The sequence below is a fragment of the Pelobates fuscus genome, chromosome 10 (assembly GCF_036172605.1).
Source record: "Pelobates fuscus isolate aPelFus1 chromosome 10, aPelFus1.pri, whole genome shotgun sequence".
Classification (NCBI taxonomy): Eukaryota; Metazoa; Chordata; class Amphibia; order Anura; family Pelobatidae; genus Pelobates; species Pelobates fuscus.
In genome coordinates this window covers 146068845-146088482 of record NC_086326.1, presented here as the reverse complement: position 1 = coordinate 146088482, position 19638 = coordinate 146068845, and the positions used below count along the sequence as shown (strand labels likewise).

Sequence of the window (19638 nt, the reverse complement as noted above, 5' to 3'; positions counted from 1 at the left end):
AATGAAACATTTCAGACATTCTTAACAAGAAATAGTTTTTTCTCTTGTGTGAATCCTCTGATGTGTCTTAAGATTTGTCAATTGACTGAAACATTTCCCACATTCTGAACATGAAAATGGTTTCTCTCCTGTGTGAATCCTTTGATGTGCCTTAAGAGATAGCAAGTGAGCAAAACATTTCCCACATTCAGAACATGAATATTTCTCTCCTATGTGAGACTTTAGATGTGTCCTAAGATTGGAAGAGTCATTGAAACATTTTCCACATTTTGAACATGAAAATGGTTTCTCTCCTGTGTGAATCCTTTGATGTGTCCTAAGATTGGAAGAGTCATTGAAACATTTTCCACATTCTGAACATGAAAATGGTTTCTCTCCTGTGTGAATCCTTTGATGTATGTTAAGAGATAGCAAGTGAGCAAAACATTTCCCACATTCAGAACATGAATATTTCTCTATGTGAGACTTTAGATGTGTCCTAAGATTGGAAGAGTCATTGAAACATTTTCCACATTCTGAACATGAAAATGGTTTCTCTCCTGTGTGAATCTTTTGATGTTTGTTACGAGTGGAAGAGTCTCTGAAACGTTTTCCACATTCTGAACATGAAAATGGTTTCTCTCCTGTGTGAATCCTTTGATGTGTCTTAAGAGCGGACATTTGAGCACAACATTTCCCACATTCAGAACATGAAAATGGTTTCTCTCCTGTGTGAGTCCTTTGATGTTTGTTACGAGTGGAAGTGTCATTGAAACATTTTCCACATTCTGAACATGAAAATGGTTTCTCTCCTGTGTGAATCCTTTGATGTGCCTTAAGATTTGACATTGTAATAAAACATTTCCCACATTCAGAACATGAAAATGGTTTCTCTCCTGTGTGAGTCCTTTGATGTATCTCAAGAATTGACATGCAAGCAAAACATTTCTCACATTCAGAACATGAATAAGATTTCTCTCCCGTGTGAATCTTTACATGTTTATTGTGATTTGAGGTTTCTTCTCCTGTATGAATCTTTACATGTTTAATATCTGAAGTTTCAGTGAAGCATTTTCTACATTCAGAAGAGTTTTGTATTTCAGTATGACAAGTAGGGGTAAGAAGGTCTAAGGTGGTGAAATTTCCATCCTCATATGATGCGGATTCCTCCTTAATAAGAGTAGATGAATATTCGGTCTGTGTATGTTCTGTGGGTGCATAAATGCCCATGTCTCCTTCTTCCCATGAGACCGATTCCTCCTGAATATGAGTAGATGGATCTTCAGTCTCTATATTTTCTATGGGGGTATTAATGTCTTGGAGATTTACTTCCTCGGATTCTGTCGTTTCATGACTCAAAGATTTACTGCTTGGTGTACAGACTGCCACACAGTTTATTTTTTGATCACTTGTGATTTCGTTATCTTTGGTTATATAATCCGGAGAAGAAACGGAAGTGTACAATCCACTGATTTCATTTCTGTTTATGGAACCATCTACTGGAAAGAAAACACTTTAGATTAGAACATTTTCTTAATTGCTGTGGACTTACCAGGCTAGCTATAGATGTCTCAGGTGTTTACTTAAGCAGTGATCTCTCTTCCTGTTTTGTTTTAATGTTATTTTACTGAGACAATAAAATGCATCACAATGGCATTGTGAATGAAAAGCCGGTACAATAACATGCAATAAGGACATTACACATGTGTAACGTAACTATGGCTTTATAATTTAAAACTAGATATATAAGGTACTGCATAGGGAGTCTCTACACTGGAAAAAAGAGAAGTATAACTTTTTCTAACAATTTTTATTGCAGGTAGGGTGCCCTACAATTTAAATAGGATCTAGTGCATCCATGACGGAATATATAGGACATCCATGATGGAAAAATTCCGTCATAAATGGTTAAGGAATAATAAAGTTGTCATTGCTATCCCAGGTCCTGTTCCTCTGTTGGTGGAAACTGGGAAATTAAATGATTTGTAGAATTACAATATGCAAATTAGGAAAGTGCAAAAAAGTTATTTTTTTAAGGACCAATTCCCAAAGGCTATTCCTAGTTCAAAATAAATTATTGTATGTTCGTTCCAAAAGGAACGGAGTGTCCCGTGTGGATTTTAGGGATTCTAGTAAAAGAGTCTTCGGACTTGTTGGCTGGCTGCACGATCCTTTTAGCCTGGGACAATTCAAAAAGAGAACTAGAGCGGAGGACTGCAAGTGTCTTTGTAAAGTCAGGAGCAATCACTATAAGCAGAGATGTTGATACCGGCTTGTGGAACTGAAGAGGCAGAGGGGACCTTTGCGTCTGCATGATCCAGGGCTATGCTTTAGTCTTCCCACTGTTTATTTTCTATAACTTTGCAGCCTGTAAAGACTTTTCTTCCCTTTTTTGAACTTCTAAATTAATGTAATGATATTAAATGAATGATTTATGATATAAAATAAAGCATAATGAGGCACCACTAGGGGCAGTGTATAGGCCATTCTACAGTTTCCTTAAGCCATGTGCTTCTGGCAGTGACATCACAGGCCAGCCTACTTAAAGAATACAATGAATAAAAACCAGATGTAGGAGGGATTCAGTCTCTCTTTTGCTCTCCCCATGACTGCCTAAGAATGTAGTAGCGGAATGTTTAGCCCCAGCCCCACAGGCCGGAGCCTGTGTAAGTTTGTTCAGGTTCTGTATTGTGCACACAATGTTATAGTGAATGCTCTACTGCCATGGGCTAGTTTGGTGAGGCATGCAGTTTTACAAAAATAGGGTGCTAGCAGGGAAAAACCCGTTTCCCCCACCAGGTATATATGACATAAAGTAATATCCAAGCACACCAATAGTTAGTGCAGAAAAGGGATTTTAACGCTGTGTTATATGCTTGATAACAAAGTGCAAAACAGAGACACAAGAAAGTATCAATAGACATGTTTTGTATTGTACCATATTAATCCATTGTTACATCTAGCATTATAGCCTTCTGCAAGCAATTTGTTGTTTTGTATAAGTATTGTAATTGATATCCTGATAGCATCTGCTTATTTGTTATTATATTTAATATACACTTAATATCACAATGTTACGTGTATTTTCTATCCACATATTCGACTATAATACCAAGAACTTTAAAAAAAATATTAGTGTTATTTATTGCTTAATTATATATTAATAAAAAGATTAATATTCATCTTTAAGTCACGGCCCCAATATTTAACGTTAGCACTTCATGTGGATTATTTCTGCATTTCACTCAGGGGTTCACTAGCTCTGTCTAGCTATCCCTGGGTTATCTGAATACACTTGCCTTCCGGCTATCTCTGCCCTATTTCTCTTACCATTTTAGCAATATTTAGTGAATCAGACACTGTTCAGGTGTTGCGCATAATGTTTTTTTTCATGCAATTAGTTATGCAAATTTATGAAACTTTGTTGCATGATCACTTCCTGTTTAACACCCTACATAATTTGCTTTAGGTTTATGTATGGCTGTCTTGAAAAAAGTCCATGAGAGAGTGAAACGTCGACCTTAACGTGTGTCACTGTTACACAATAAATGACACCTTTTCCCAATAAAAGAATATTGATTGCACAAAATACAAAGTCATCTGAGTGCATTTTCTGGGAAAGTATATATATTCCTCCTTTCACAACAACTCCTGATGAACATGCTGACGTGTCCACATATGCCTTGTTTCCACTAAACGGATCATTATGATATTTAAAAAGGAACACTATAGTATTAGGTATACAAACCTAATGATAAAGTGCCCCCGTTTTTGGTATATATAGGTCTCCCCCTTTTTCCAATGAATGTAATAAAATAAAGCTTTTCTCCAGCAATTAAACTCACTCTGCGCTGCTCATCTCTCTGCTTGGTCATCGAGGAGGCATGGCCTTCTCCAGCAATGACCCAGTACAATATTTCTAATAGAGGAGTATTGGAGACGCGATGTGCATGCCCAGAGTTACACACAAGCATTTATGTCTTCATAGGAAGTTAAAATAGTGATAAAAGTTCACAATTAACTTTATTCCTGAATTTGTGAAACCACACAATAATAGTAAGTCCGGGGTTTGAAACTACTTTGCATGCTGCCAGGAGAGCACTTTTTGGAAGGATGGTGCCTGAGATTAAGGGGAACAAACGCTACCTAAGAGCCAGGTGGAGGACCCCATATTGCAGATGCAGGAGCTCTTGAAAGTTGACCGGCAAAAGCACCAAACGCCCTGGAACTATTTTGGGCATAGGACAACGTGTGCGGCCGTTTGGAACTTTAACACAGTGGCGTTTCCCCTACACTGCATGGATCTGAGCGCTATTTGGACAACTTGGGCTCTCTCTTCCTGGGAGATAATTAGCTTACCGGTATTTAACTCAATTATCGCCCAGGGTCTGTGCATAAAAGGCTGAGTTTTGCTCTTTAAAAGCAGTTGACTCCCAGAACTATGTGTCGTCTGGTTGCTGGGGGGGGGGGGGGGGGGGGGGGAGAGGATATTGGATTATTACAGTGCTTCTTTCAGCTTCGAGGAAAGAATAGCGGAGATACCTAGTCGTGGTATTGGAGCTCCGCTACAGCAGCCATCTAGGATCTCACGTGACCGCGAGATTTATGGCGGTCATTTTGGGGCTTAACCAGCATTTTGGTCCCCCGGAAGCCTCCATTCTCTCCCCCATGGCACTTTCTCGGGTGGAAATCTCCCTCTACAAGTACTGCTACACACTGGCATTATTTTACTGTTTTATTTAGCTCTGTCACAGAGCCATTGAATACAGGGGTGAGCCAACTTTTGTTTCTGACAATTTGCTCTGTAATTTAAGGATATGAGTGGAACCCCCTGGTGTAAAACTTTAGTTTGCCGCCAAGTTACTACTGCACAGTTATCCATACTATAAATATCCTGGGTATTTGGGTTGAGCTCCCTAAATCCCAATTATCTTAATCCAGCCCCAGGCTAAGCTAAGTAAAACTTATTTTAAAATGTCTTTTAGCATGTGTGTAGGAAAGGGGGTTAAAGAATAATGCCAATAGTACATTACCATATATACTCGAATATAAGACTTATACTCGAGTCAAGGTCTGTATTATGGCAACTTACATTGCCATAATACTGACCAGGACCGCCAGGCTCATTACAAGCCCGGCGGTCCTGTTTGGGGCTGGCAGCAAGCTGTTACATACCTTTGTAGCAGCTCCGGTCAGCTCCCTTCACATCCATGCAGCTCCCGTCAGCTCCCAGTGTAAATCTTGCGACACGCGCGGCCGTCAGAGCGTTGCCACGGTTAACCGTGGCAACGCGGCACGCAGACAGCGAGATTTACACTGGGAGCTGCACAGAGGTGAAGGGAGCTGACCGGAGCTGCTACAAAAGGTATGTAACAGCTTGCTGTCGGCTCCCCCCCTGCACAGCCCATGCCACTGGACCATCAGGGACCCCCGCCCCCCCCCCCCCCTCCCTATCTCAATCCCTGATTGTTCCCTCCTCCCCCCCAAGCAGGGAGGGGGGACAAAAATAAATCTTAAATAATCAAATAAAATAAAAATAAAAATATAAAAAATTAAAAATACTAAAAATGCCCTCCCCCCACCCAGTTCACACACACACTACACAAACACACACACACACACACACACACTCATACAAACACACACTATGCATTATATACACACACTCATACAAACACACACTATGAATTATATACAGGATTATGTTCCAGGATCTTACCTAGGTAAAATCGGACAAAATTATAAAAATCACAGAATTTCATAGCCCCAAGTTTTACCCTCGACTTATCCACGAGGCATTGCATATTTCACAATTGTTGGTCACAAAACTGCACTCGACTTATACACGAGATCGACTTTTTCACAACTATATACGGTTTTCAAAGAGAAAAAAAAAGGGTTGGAGAAACCCTTTCTATTTATGCATTTTGGAATAAGGAACCACCAAGCCACTTATACATTAAATGGTGTTGAGTTAGGGATGACATTAAATGAAAAGGACTTGGGAACCATTATAGATCACAAACTAGTAATGGATGTCTGCCGTTGGATAAGCTACTAAGGTGCTTTCGTACAAAAAAAAACTAGTAAGGGGGATGGAAAAACTGCAATTTTACTTACCGTAAATTCCTTTTTCCTTAATATGGTGGCAGTACAATAGGGATGTACTTTTTCCTCGGGACAAGCATCTGATATAATTAACATAAAAAGTCCCTCCCCTTACTAGGTATAAGAGACCCAACCAGCCCAGGGACCACAATACGTACCAAGAACACCTCAGTGAATCCATAAAACATTCAAAATCTATATATAAATACATAAAGGGAGGGACTGATGTACTGCCACCATATTAAGGAAAAAGGAATTTACGGTAAGTAAAATTGCAGTTTTTCCTGACATATGGTGGCAGTACAATAGGGATATATAGAGATCCCACACTAAGGGCGGGAATTTAGGAAATAACAGCTTGTAACTCCTTGTGTCCAAAAACCGCTTCAGAGGCAGAGAATACGTCTAGTTTGTAATGCTCGACAAAAGTGTTGAAAGAAGACCAGGAAGCCGCCTTGCATATATCTTCCGGAGAGGCACACGCTCCATCGGCCCAAGAGGCAGCCATAGCTCTAGTAGAATGAGCTTTCAAGGAGGCAGGCAAAGGTAGATTCGAGGAAGCATAAGCCAATTAAATAGTATCCACCAGCCATCTAGCTAAAGTGGCCTTGGAGGCAACTGCCCTATAAATTTACCAAAGAAATTCACGAATCGATGATCAGTCATCCTATACGAAGAGGAGCGGTCCAAGTAGATTTTTATAGACCTACCCACATCTAGTTGGCTCCAATCAAATTTCCAATCCTGCAAAGATGGACCATAAAAGGAAGGAAAAAATAGGTTGGTTGATAACCTTGGAGGAGATGACTTTCCGAAGAAAGGAAGGCTTAGGGTACATTATCTGGAAATTTTGTAAAGTCAGGAGAGGAAGAAAGGGCCTGGAGTTCCCCAATGCTCTTAGCTGAAGAAATGGCCACCAAAAACACTTTTCAAGGATAGATCCGTCAAAGAAGCTGCTTCCAAAGGTTCGAAAGGCTGAGAACACAGATTTCAAAACTAAAAACAAATCCCAAGAGGGAAAACAGATTTTCGTAGGAGGTTGTCAGGGTACCTGAAGTCTCTACCTCGGAGGAGGTTAGACTTCCCGACGGCCGAGCTCTCAGGGGGGCTGATTCATCCAATCCTCACAGCTCTCAGAGTCATTCTCACGCCGGCCGCGATAGCCCCGCTTCCTCTTATGACACGACGCTCAGGAGCCAACGTCATGACGGCAATCACATCCCGACCTGTCAATCTAGTTCGGAACAACGAATCAGGGCTCGGCAAGGGCGGAGTCATCAATTAAAGAACCAGGGTATAAAAGAGGGATGTGTGTAATGGTTCATTGCCCTGTCGTGGTTCTAGCTTGTCTGGTTCCTCAGTGCTCTTATGTGTATTGTTCTATTTGGTTTTGACTCGGCTTGTACTTTCGTTCCTGTTTACCTCTCGTGTCCTTTGACCTCGGCTTGGCTCTCGCTTACCTGTTCTCTCGTTCCCTCGACCTCAGCTTGTCTCTGACCATTCTTTGCTTTCTCCTTACGTTAGTCCGGCCATTCTAAGGGCCGGTATACATACATCACTCCTGTTTGTACTCTGCGTGTTGGATCCCTGTCCCGATCCTGACAGAGGTTTTACGAGTCTAACAGCTTTAAAAAAATTCTAATGAGAGGATCAGAAGCCCCATTTTTCACCAAAAATTGACGGAGAGCGGAAACTTGGACCTTAAGGGTAGACAGACTAAAACCTTGAGCAAGACCATCTTGCAAAATTAAAGGATACTATCAGTAGAAGGAGAGCAGCCTATGCAACAATGAGATATGTATCAGTGAAGAAATCACGTGCAAATTCTTAAGTAGATAGAAGAGGTAGAGCTTCTGGTAGATTTTAACAGTAACTGAAACCTCTCTTCTTTAATGCCCTCTATTATGCAGAATTAGCCTTGCCGCAGCCAACACGTCAACCTGAACATGTTGAATACTACTACTGGAATTCCCTTGTTTTCCAGAAGATCTGGTGTCACCGGGAGAATCCAGTACTTTAAAGCCATCTACTTTAAAACCGAGAACCAGCTGCGGTTTGGCCAGTACGGTCTTATGGCCAGCATACGAGCTTGATCTGATGTCACCTTTTGCAGAATCCTTGGGACAAGGCTCACCGGGAGAAAATTGTAAGCAAGGTGAAATACCCACCGGATCGAAAGACCATCCATTACCAGCGGCTTGTCTACCTTTAAGAGGGAGGCAAACTATCCTACTTTTGCATTTGACCTTCTTGCCATAAGGTCTAAGACTGGCAGACTGAATCTCTTCACCAGACGAGCGAAAATTTCTGGATTGAGAGACCACTTGTTCTGGGACCATTTTGATCTGCTTAAATCGTCCGATACCCTGTTGTCTACACCTCGAATTTGAATGGCGGAAAAGTAGTCTAGATGACTGACCAGGACATTAACCTTGAGCAAAGGAAATATTTTTCTACTTTTGCACCGCCTTGTTCGTTTAGGTAGGAGACCGTAGTCTGATTTTCCAACTGGATCTTTACAGCTTTTCTTACAATGAAATCCTTGAACTGCTGACAATATCCATAAGGAACTCTATAGACAACCTTTAATTCTGGAACAGAAGGGAAAGACATTTGACTTGGTTATCACCCAGACCATCTTCCCAAGTGCTAAGCCAAAGATTCTGAGCTCTCACCACTGAAGCCCCGGCTAATGCTGCTTTAGCCTGAAAACCTGCAGCCTGATATTATCCATAGGGTCTTTCAGACCAGAACTTCACCATAGGTATGGAAGAATTTTAGACAATTGAGCCACTTGCACCACAACTACTGGCAATTTTTCCCAGTAATCTTCCTCCTCTATTTTAACAATACTTTAAAATGTCAGGAGAGAAAAGCCCTTTTCTCAGGGTTCTTCCATTCTCTGAATATAAAATCCAGCATTATTTGTTGGACTGGAAGTGCTTTACCCTTGGTTTATCTACCGTTACCTAAGAAATGATAACATTAATCTCTTCAATAACATTTCTCAACTCATCATGAGGAGATCCAACCTAAGTAATAGAAACATCACTAGAGGATTCTGAATAAGAAAAAGAACAGTCACCCAAGGACAGTTCTGAACTAGACGGAGTTCACTTCCTTATAGACTTCTGTTTAGTAGCATATACAGGAGAAGTATGAGCAGGCTCATTAAAAGACTCAAAAGTCTGGGCCAGATTATCCTGAAACCAAGACAAAAAGGATTTAATTTCTTGTTGCTTGGATTTTTCTAGCGTCAAGGAAGAGCAAACATTACAGACTTTCCTTTGAAAACCATCTGATCTTTTAGATAGGACTAGACATGTAATACATAAGAAAATAAACCCTTTTCTAGAAACAATACAAAAAAAAAATTAAACAAAAAAAAGAGAGAGGTATAAGCTTCAGGGTTGAACTTGATGGACTTTAGTCATTTTTTTCAACCTAGACAACTATGTAAATGCCACCGAGCAGATGATCAGAAGGAGAGTTCTTATCACAGAGACAATATTGACAACATCAAGTGTCTCTGCATTTTAAGGAAGTCCAGAATTCAGATCCATCCCTATTAGAGTTCACAGGAATCCTGCAAGTTAAAAAGAATTGGAGAGGGGGCAATTTTATACAGGAGTTAGGAAAACAGAGATGAGATGGATATTCAAATTAAATACCCTTATTCCCAATGGACTGGATAATGATTTTGAGATATGCCATTTTTAAAATTAATTTGTTTTAGATTTTTATTCTTCTATTTTTTTACTTGTGTATTTTTCTGCACTTTTGGCATATATTTTTTATAGATTTTAAAGGGAATTTTTTCACTGTAATGGCATATCCATTAGTCACAAATGTCCATCTCAGATCTGATTAGTAATTTTATACTGTATTTATTAAAGCCTTTTCTACACTTTTTAAAGGTGGGATTTTTGAATGGTGACACTTTATTATCCACGGGTGCTATTACTAAGATCCACGGGTGCTATTACCAAGATTGTTTTTAATTATGATTTAATTATATGATTATGTTCTATAATACTGCTGTATCTAACCTTACTATTTCCCTTTTTTTCCTTATGAATTTTATATTATGGAAACTCTTGTGTAATGAATGTTACTTGTGACGGAGCGCTGGTACTTCGTCTGAGTACCTCCGCCAATCGATGCTCCTAGTGCTCGTTGAGGACTCCAAGCACTCCAACCAACACCATCAGCACTGCAGACCCCACTTGTAGCGAAGCAGCTGCGCCGGGGTCTCGCCGTCTCCACCCACCCTGGACCCAAGGCCAGGGTCCAGCTTCCAGTGGGTGAACCTCTCTTTCCCCAGAGAGCAGGAACAGGAACAAGCTCTTATCAGAGCTTAGTGATCATACCCTGGGGAGTATAGTGATTATAGCAATCCCCAGAGTGTAGTTCTCCAATCCCCCAAACATGAGCCGAAACTTCAAGGTATAAGATGATCTGATTTTAATGACCACACACTGGCTTTTATGCAAGTCCCCATGCAAGGGGACATCCCACAGGGTGGGACACAATCATTTACAGGAAAACCGTAAAACACACCCAGCACCAACATATAATCCCTCCCCTCTGCCTGTGATATAATTACTCAACACAATGGGTTAATGTAATTTATCACAGTCAGGAAAAATACACTTTTATACATATACTGTAACTTTAAAAATATGCATCATATTCACATAAAACATACATATTCAGAATTGGCATACTTTAAATATAACCATGACCAAAAATCATACAAATCCCCCCAGTAGATAAAAAGTTAGCTGGGAGTCCTTTATGACCGACCGCAAGCACATTTTCCTGCTCAAAACAGTTCCATAGATTTGGGCTGTGCAGTCGGTCTATTTTACACAGAAAAATGACTAAGTCCCATTCGAATGCACGAACGGGGCCATTCGTGCATTTAGCCTAGTATAGCAGTGAGTTCAAACTGCCGAACGGGACTTAGTCTCTGCAGCTGAAAACGGAGTGTAGGAGAAGGTAAGGGTCAGCGGTGTTCGTCTAAATGTGTAGCCGATTTCAGTTCCATGGATTTGGCTACACATACCGCTGACCTCGTTCGAATGAACAAAGATGGCAGCCGCTACTTGTTCGTTTGTCGAATGGCGGCCACTTCGACTACTTGGGCTGCATCCGAAGTGCCAATTTAAAGCTGCAGAACTGCTCCAATACAATTTAAAGGGGCAGCAAGTCTTTTAAAGTCCAATCTGCTAAAATAGTCTGGAACAGGCAATATCTTCCAGGGGCCATAGTCTTAAAGGGGCATTGTTCCCAAAAGTCACAGTATGTCCCTAGATGGTTCTCAAAGGGCCAGCAGCAGCACAACACAAATCCATTATGCCAAATTATGCCCAAACCTCCCAGTGACCATAATCAGATGGCAAGAGGCTGGCAAGTAGTCCTCTCCAGCACAAGTGGCGAGGTTAATTTTGCCACATTACTTATGACTGATTTGTATGATGGACTACTAATATGCTTATTTTGCACAAACAAAACTACATATAATTTACCAGTTACTGTGTAGGATTATGATCAATTTGTATGATGGATATTTAATGTGCTTATTTTAGCACAAACAATACTGGATGAAATTTACCAGCTATTTATGAGCGGTTTAATAACGGTTTTTAGAGTTGCAACAGAATGGACTGTATATATAATGACATTATGGAAAAAGCACTACGCAATACGTACCCAGGTGGGCGGAGCTTAAACAACCGTGGCAGCCGGGAAAGACGAACGGTACCATGCGAGAGCTGGGACTGCAACCTGAGTGCACATGAGAAAGCAGACCACAGAGACACCAACACTTTGATGGGAGATTCCTCAGTGATTAAGCGTGGTTGTGAGTAGCTCACAACTCACTACTTTATCTTGTAGCGGCTGTGCATCTCTATTGAGTCTTACATGAACATATGATTTGTTTTTACTTTTTAAAGATTTGTTTAATAAACGCATTAACACTTTGCTAAAAATACTGGTATAGTTATACTTCTATGTGTGACATACTATTTAGCAAGTCTTCATTGATTTGCCAAGTAAATTTCTACCTAGCACGCAGTAGAACTTGCCGAGGCCTGATAAACCAGGATGGCTTCTAGTCCAGTAGGCCTCAACTTTCCTGAAACGGGCAGCACTGTCCAGGAAGAATACCCCATGACTGAACTAGTAGCTAAATCCATCAGAATTCCCAGTGACTTCAGAGAACAGCCTAACTGGAGTATAGGAATTGCAAACATTCAGTGGCCACCACATGCGACTTGTATAACATCATCTCTGTGATCCATATAAAAGATAATAAACTAAATAATTTTGTTCCTGCAGCTTACAAAATAATAACTACAGATCTCACACTGTGTACCGGGTGTTTGGTTATAGAGCAGATATCATTCACTTATATCATCAAACACAATGTTTATTAAACTTTGTCTCACCCAAGGAGATGAGGGGGTAGAGACTCTCCATCATCAGTTCCTTGTAAGTTTCATTTTGCACTTTTAGATGCTTCCAAACCTACAAGAAATAACAGAAAGTGAGATCCCAACATCTTTATCCAGTCACCATCCAGACACATCCCTTGGTTTTACTCTATGATGTCCCATTCCCAGTAGTCTCACCTCTTCGGTCAGCAGGTGGATGATCTGATTGGTCAGTTCCAGGATGTTCTGCTCTTTGTTTCCCTCATGTACCAGTGATGGACACCCCGTGCTGGAGCTCTGGGTCTTGCAGGATCCTCTAAACACACAGGGACTGAATCTCTGTATTGTAGGATCGTCAGATCTCTTCACAACAATGTAATCCTACACATAAAGAAACATGTATTAGAAATATCTCTCCTATAAGCCTATACTTCACTTGTTACACAGAACGTCACTTTGTTACCTTGGAGTTATTTATAATGTTGTTTCACTATCTTTTTCCTGGAAGGGGAATCACCTGAATCCTGCTAGTATGTGCTTCTACCACACACCTTCACTGCTACCCCTGTTTGTGTGTGCGATGCCGGCCTTCTCCATCATAAAGTCCTGTATAGTGCACAGGGCTGAGAAATGATATTCTAGAGCTACCTGTTTATAATCATGTCTTATAATCCTCACATTTATACCGTGACCAGACTAACACCAAAAAAAAAATTCCACAAAAAAATTCCACAAATCTCAGTATTGCAATCCAGCACCGCTAATGACCCACAATCCTATATATGTTTTTATTTCTACATTGACACAGGGTCTACCTGGCTACTATAATAGATTTATCACATGTTATTAAATATCTACCCAATATCTACTTCACAAATGTATCCATAATAAGTCTCAGAATATCAATGTTAAAGCACAGGATAAAAGTGTGTAGTTGCTGTGACATTCCCAGAATCCATCACCTCTCCAGTCAGCACCGGTCTCAAACAAACGAACGCTGGATCTATATGTACCAAATAGCTAGAAGAGCGCTATTCGGCAAGTTTGTGCATACAAATGAGGGGAATAATCGCTGCTAAGAGCCAGGGGAATCCATTGGTGTAATTGTTTGTTTTTTTTCCCCTTTTTCTGAATAGACCAGCAAAACCACACAAACTCCTGGGACTGTTTTGGGCAGCCAGCACACGGTTAGCCGGTCACAAAGGACTTCCACACTTTTTGAGAAGACCTGAACCGATCTGGGTGAAATTTGAATATGTTGGTCACCCAGATCGGGTCTATCAGGGGACATATTATTTGTGGGGATACCCTGTGTATAAAGAGGTGTTCTGAATGTTGGGCAAAATTGTGATTTTGCTGCCTGGAGATAATCAAGTTATTACTTTATCAGACTTGATTATCTCCAGGACTAGGGGAGGGAATTGTATGTTTGTGCTGGGTGTGTTTTATGTTTTTACGGTAACTGATTGGTTATATTATGTCCCTCCCTGTGGGATGTCCCCTTGCATGGGGACTTGCATAAAAGCCTGTGTGTGGTCATTAAAGCCAATTCTATTTGTACCCTTCTTCTTGACTTCGGCTGATGTTTGGGGATTCGTATGCTTTATTAAAGGAATCTTATAAAGCTATTTGTATTCGTATGGACTTCGTCTATTTCAACTACCGAACGGAGAGCTATATTCACTGATGCTCTGGCGGTTCGGGAGGAAACTACCATTGGAGGTTTAAATATACTTGGTTTCCTTACAAGTAGGTTGCTAGAATAGTTTACGATGAAAGTCTAATTATTATTTTATTTTTTGGATGCCTTGCAGGAGACCAAGGTGGGTTACCAAGGGGCCGGGAGGGAAAGCTTTTATGATTCTCTTGTTTAATTTGCTTTTTATTGATCAAGATTTAACAGAAAGTAAAGAGAGAAGATATACATGATACAGCAAAATACAGCATATTCATACCAATAATAGAAGTATACAGTTATTGTAGATATTACTGTAGCGGAGCTGCAATAATAAATCCCAATATCTCCGCTGGTATAGAAGGTAATCCAAAGTAAAACGCTGGAAAAGAAGGCAATATCCCAAATCCCCCAGTAACCGGATGAAACACAGTTCAGGGAGACAACTGTCAACTTTATTCACGGCTCCAGGAGTTAACTGACAATTTTATTCACGGCTGTTAGCCTATGCATGCGCTCTATTCTAAAACCCACCAATACATTTTTACACCAGGTTAACACAGCTATTTCAGACAACCTTTAAATGTTCTGCAATATGACCTAAAGTGGCTAGGTTTGCTACAATGCTCCCCCAGAACAAAGCCGGCATACACAGTCTGATCCCAACGGATCGGCTTGGGGATGTCCGGAGTACTGCCCATACAAATAGGGTTGCAGCTATTTAAGGGCCCACCCCACGCTGATCTCTAGGACACGGCTGAAGGTCCAGGTGAATAAAACCTGGAAGTAGGTATGTTAATGTTTTCCCAGTGCACGTCTGGGCGATACCAATAAGGTCTGTTCCCTGCAGTATAACTGGCCACGCTACCTGAGCCTCAGAGTGATTGGATGGAGCCATGGTGTAGGCCTGCTGTCGAGTAACAACAGGGTATGCTTCTTGGACGGTGGGTTGGGAAACAAAGGCGGATGTGAGCTCCCCCAAGTTGTTGCCCAAGATCACATCAGCTGGCAAATCCTGCATAATCCCCACCTCCACATTCCCATCCCCCACTCCCCAATCCAAATGTACCTTGGCAGTGGGGACTTTGTAAATTGCTCCCCCTGCCACTCGTACGGCCACACAGTCCCCAGTGAGATTGTTCTTTGGAACCAGATGATTCCGGACCATAGTCAAGGTGGAACCAGAGTCACGTAATCATTGTATACTCTTTCCCTCCATGTGTACCACCTGGCGGTGCCCCTGTCGGTTGTCTGAGGCGGCTTGTACGGGGTTCACTTTGTGCAGGGTTCCCAGGGGTTCTTCGGATATGGCTGTCGTGTGTGGGACAAAGGGTTATTTTTGGTAACAGTGTACCGCAGCTCTGTTATGGGGTGGTGGCCCCTGGTTATGCCAGGTTGGTCGGTTCCTGTTCCGTCGGCACTCTCTTTTAATATGTCCTTGCTGGTTGCAGGTATAGCAGCGAGTTGGTGGTCGTGTATTGTACCTGGGAGGGTACGAGTTGTTGCTTACTGTAGCGGACCCGCTGGCACTCCGACCGAGTACCTCCGCCAATCGATGCTCCAAGTGCTTGCCGAGGACTCCAACAGACACCATCAGCACTTCAGACTTATCCCATCCCCCAAGCATGAGCCCAGGCTTCAAGAAAGGGTCAAGCAGGTCTGTTTAATGAGCACACAAAAGCAACAGCACGCATGCAGCAAAACAACTCCTCCTCAGAGGAAAAAACAATATGACAGTTATAAGGTCAGAGTTTGAATATATGACAGTTATAAGGTCAGTGTTTGAATATATGACAGTTATAAGGTCAGTGTTTGAATATATGACAGTTATAAGGTCAGTGTTATAAGGACAGTCTTTTTTAAAACACCAATAAGTCCAAAAGGTATTTCTAACTGGCAAAATCTCCCAGGGACCATAGTCATATGGCAAGAGGCTGGTAATTAGTCCTCTCCAGGCACAAGTGGCGAAGGGCACTTCGTCACACATCTTCCCATTGGGGGGGAGACTAACCAGGTACCTGACCTTCTGCCGGTCAGTACCTGAGTTAGTCGAGTAGCCCACCCACAACAAACAGTTAACAGAGTAGCCCACCCACAATATACCATTACTGCCCCTGGTGATTCCTGGTGTCCGGCTCTGGACTGTATGTCCCAGGTTGCTGAGGGGAACTAGTGGACAGAGGCCAGCTTTTCTGCTTGAAGGGGGTCAGTGGAGGTTAACATCTTCTCCACTAAACCCAGTACCGGGTTAGGGGTTGGCTGTGGAGGGGAGGGGTCGCCTACCTCCTCCTCCTGATACTCCTGCTGCCGCTGGGGAGAGAGACCGGTTGTCTTCCTCCATTAATTCTAATATATTACATCTACTGCCCCTCTCCATGTCTTCCTCCATTAATTCTATTATATTACATCTACTGCCCCTCTCCATGTCTTCCTCCATTAATTCTATTATATTACATTTACTGCCCCTCTCCATGTCTTCCTCCATTAATTCTATTATATTACATTTACTGCCCCTCTCCATGTCTTCCTCCATTAATTCTATTATATTACATTTACTGCCCCTCTCCATGTCTTCCTCCATTAATTCTATTATATTACATTTACTGCCCCTCTCCATGTCTTCCTCCATTAATTCTATTATATTACATTTACTGCCCCTCTCCATGTCTTCCTCCATTAATTCTATTATATTACATTTACTGCCCCTCTCCATGTCTATGTATTGCACACAGTATCCCTGCATTGCACTCAGTATCCCTGCATTGCACTCAGTATCCCTGCATTGCACTCAGTATCCCTGCATTGCACTCAGTATCCCTGCATTGCACTCAGTATCCCTGCATTGCACTCAGTATCCCTGCATTGCACTCAGTATCCCTGCATTGCACTCAGTATCCCTGCATTGCACTCAGTATCCCTGCATTGCACTCAGTATCCCTGCATTGCACTCAGTATCCCTGCATTGCACTCAGTATCCCTGCATTGCACTCAGTATCCCTGCATTGCACTCAGTATCCCTGCATTGCACTCAGTATCCCTGCATTGCACTCAGTATCCCTGCATTGCACTCAGTATCCCTGCATTGCACTCAGTATCCCTGCATTGCACTCAGTATCCCTGCATTGCACTCAGTATCCCTGCATTGCACTCAGTATCCCTGCATTGCACTCAGTATCCCTGCATTGCACTCAGTATCCCTGCATTGCACTCAGTATCCCTGCATTGCACTCAGTATCCCTGCATTACACTCAGTATCCCTGCATTACACTCAGTATCCCTGCATTACACTCAGTATCCCTGCATTACACTCAGTATCCCTGCATTACACACTGTATATCTATATTACACACTGTATATCTATATTACACACTGTATATCTATATTACACACTGTATATCTATATTACACACTGTATATCTCTGCCATATGTCTGTGGCATCGATTGATAATCTTTGAGGCAAGAGTCGTCATTGCGGTTTGAATAAGTGGTTCTACATTATTAGGATCAAAAGGAAAACTGTCACTGATCTTATCTAAGTTCTCAATAGCAACACGTGCAGCCTGCTCATATCCATCAGAAATCCTGATGGGGTGAATTCCACGATCCAACAAATTCTCAGCTTCTTCAAGCAGAGCTCCTGCAAGAACCACAACTCCAGTGGTGCCATCACCAATTTCATCATCTTGTGACTTTGATAACTCTACCATCAGCTTTGCAATTTGATGATCTACATCCATCATTCCTAGGATTGTTGCTCCATTATTAGTTACAGTAACCTGACCATCCTGGTCCACCATCATCTTGTCAAGACCATTGGGGCCAAGCGATGTTCTCAAGGTGTTTGCAACTGCTTTTGCTGCCATAATATGAGATTATTTTTTTTTCCAGTGCCCCTACTCCCTTGGTGCTGCTCATCCCTCTGCCTCCTGGGCTGAAGGAATGATTCCGGCGCTGCCACCAATTGTAGCGGACCCGCTGGCACTCCGACCGAGTACCTCCGCCAATCGATGCTCCAAGTGCTTGCCGAGGACTCCAACAGACACCATCAGCACTGCAGACTTATCCCATCCCCCAAGCATGAGCCCAGGCTTCAAGAAAGGGTCAAGCAGGTCTGTTTAATGAGCACACAAAAGCAACAGCACTCATGCAGCAAAAACAGCTCCTCCTCAGAGGAAAAACAATATGACAGTTATAAGGTCAGAGTTTGAATATATGACAGTTATAAGGTCAGAGTTTGAATATATGACAGTTATAAGGTCAGAGTTTGAATATATGACAGTTATAAGAAGTTGCAGAACTGTGCCAGTACCATTTAAAGGGCCACAACAGTCTTTTAAAACACCAATAAGTCCAAATGGTATTTCTAACTGGCAAAATCTCCCAGGGACCATAGTCATATGGCAAGAGGCTGGTAATTAGTCCTCTCCAGGCACAAGTGGCGAAGGGCACTTTGTCACACTTACCCCTGGTCGTTGATGGGCCGAAGTGGTCACTGCTGGAAGAGGGGCGGTAGATCCATAAGCGAACCGGTGTTGCCTGTTGTCCGTGATTTGTACCGACATCACATCGTGTAGTATCCCCAGGGGCTCTTCGGTCTGATTAAAAAGTATCTCCTGAGTTGCTGGCTCCACTTGGTAGTGGTGGGCGGCTGCTCTTGGTGCTGGATTCTGCCGTACCTGGCTCCATGCTTGGAGGCTCCGGTTCTGGGTACACTCTCTCGCAATGTGGCCCCATTGTTTGCACGTATGGCACTGTATATTAGCTCTGCCATTATACCTGGAGGGTGGAGTGTGCCCCCCCCCGGGGTTGGCCGGAATGGGTTTGCTGTAGGTGCAGTCGGGGTAGCTGTATGAGGTTGAGCGGTGGGTCGAGGGTACCCTCGGTTGAGGTTACCGTTATGCCTCCTGGCGTCATAGTGCTGGTCTGCTAGTCTTGCAGCTTCTTTTAGGGTGAGGGGTTTTCCATCGCTCACCCTTTCCTGTGCCTCTGAGGACAGACCATTGAAAAACTGTTCTAACAGCAGCAATTGCCGTAACTCCTCCATGGTGGTTGCTTGACTGGCTTGTATCCACCCCTGGGAGGCTTGGTCCAGTTTGTGGGCCCACTCTGAGTGGGAATCTTTCTCTGGTTTGCGCAACCCTCGAAACTTGCGCCGGTATGCCTCTGGGGTAAGGGCGTATCTTTCCAGTATAGCCTGTTTTACCCGGGCATAAGCTTTACTGTCCTCCCTGGGTACAGCCAGATAAGCTTCGGCTGCCCGACCTGACAGTTTGCCTGCCAGTAAAGGTACCCACACTGCCTGCTCCAAATCATGCAAGTCACATAGCCTCTCAAAGTCTTGTAGATACCCATCAATCTCGTCTTTCTCTTCACAGAACATTTTAAACGCATGGTATGGGATCTTAGGCTTTACCTGGTTGCTGACCGAAGTCAGT

General features: G+C 42.4%; 1 pseudogene; it reads right to left on the bottom strand.

Moving 5' to 3' along the window:
* LOC134575156 (zinc finger protein 91-like) overlaps window positions 1-19638 on the bottom strand; it is a 184514-nt pseudogene that overhangs the window by 107585 nt on the left and 57291 nt on the right.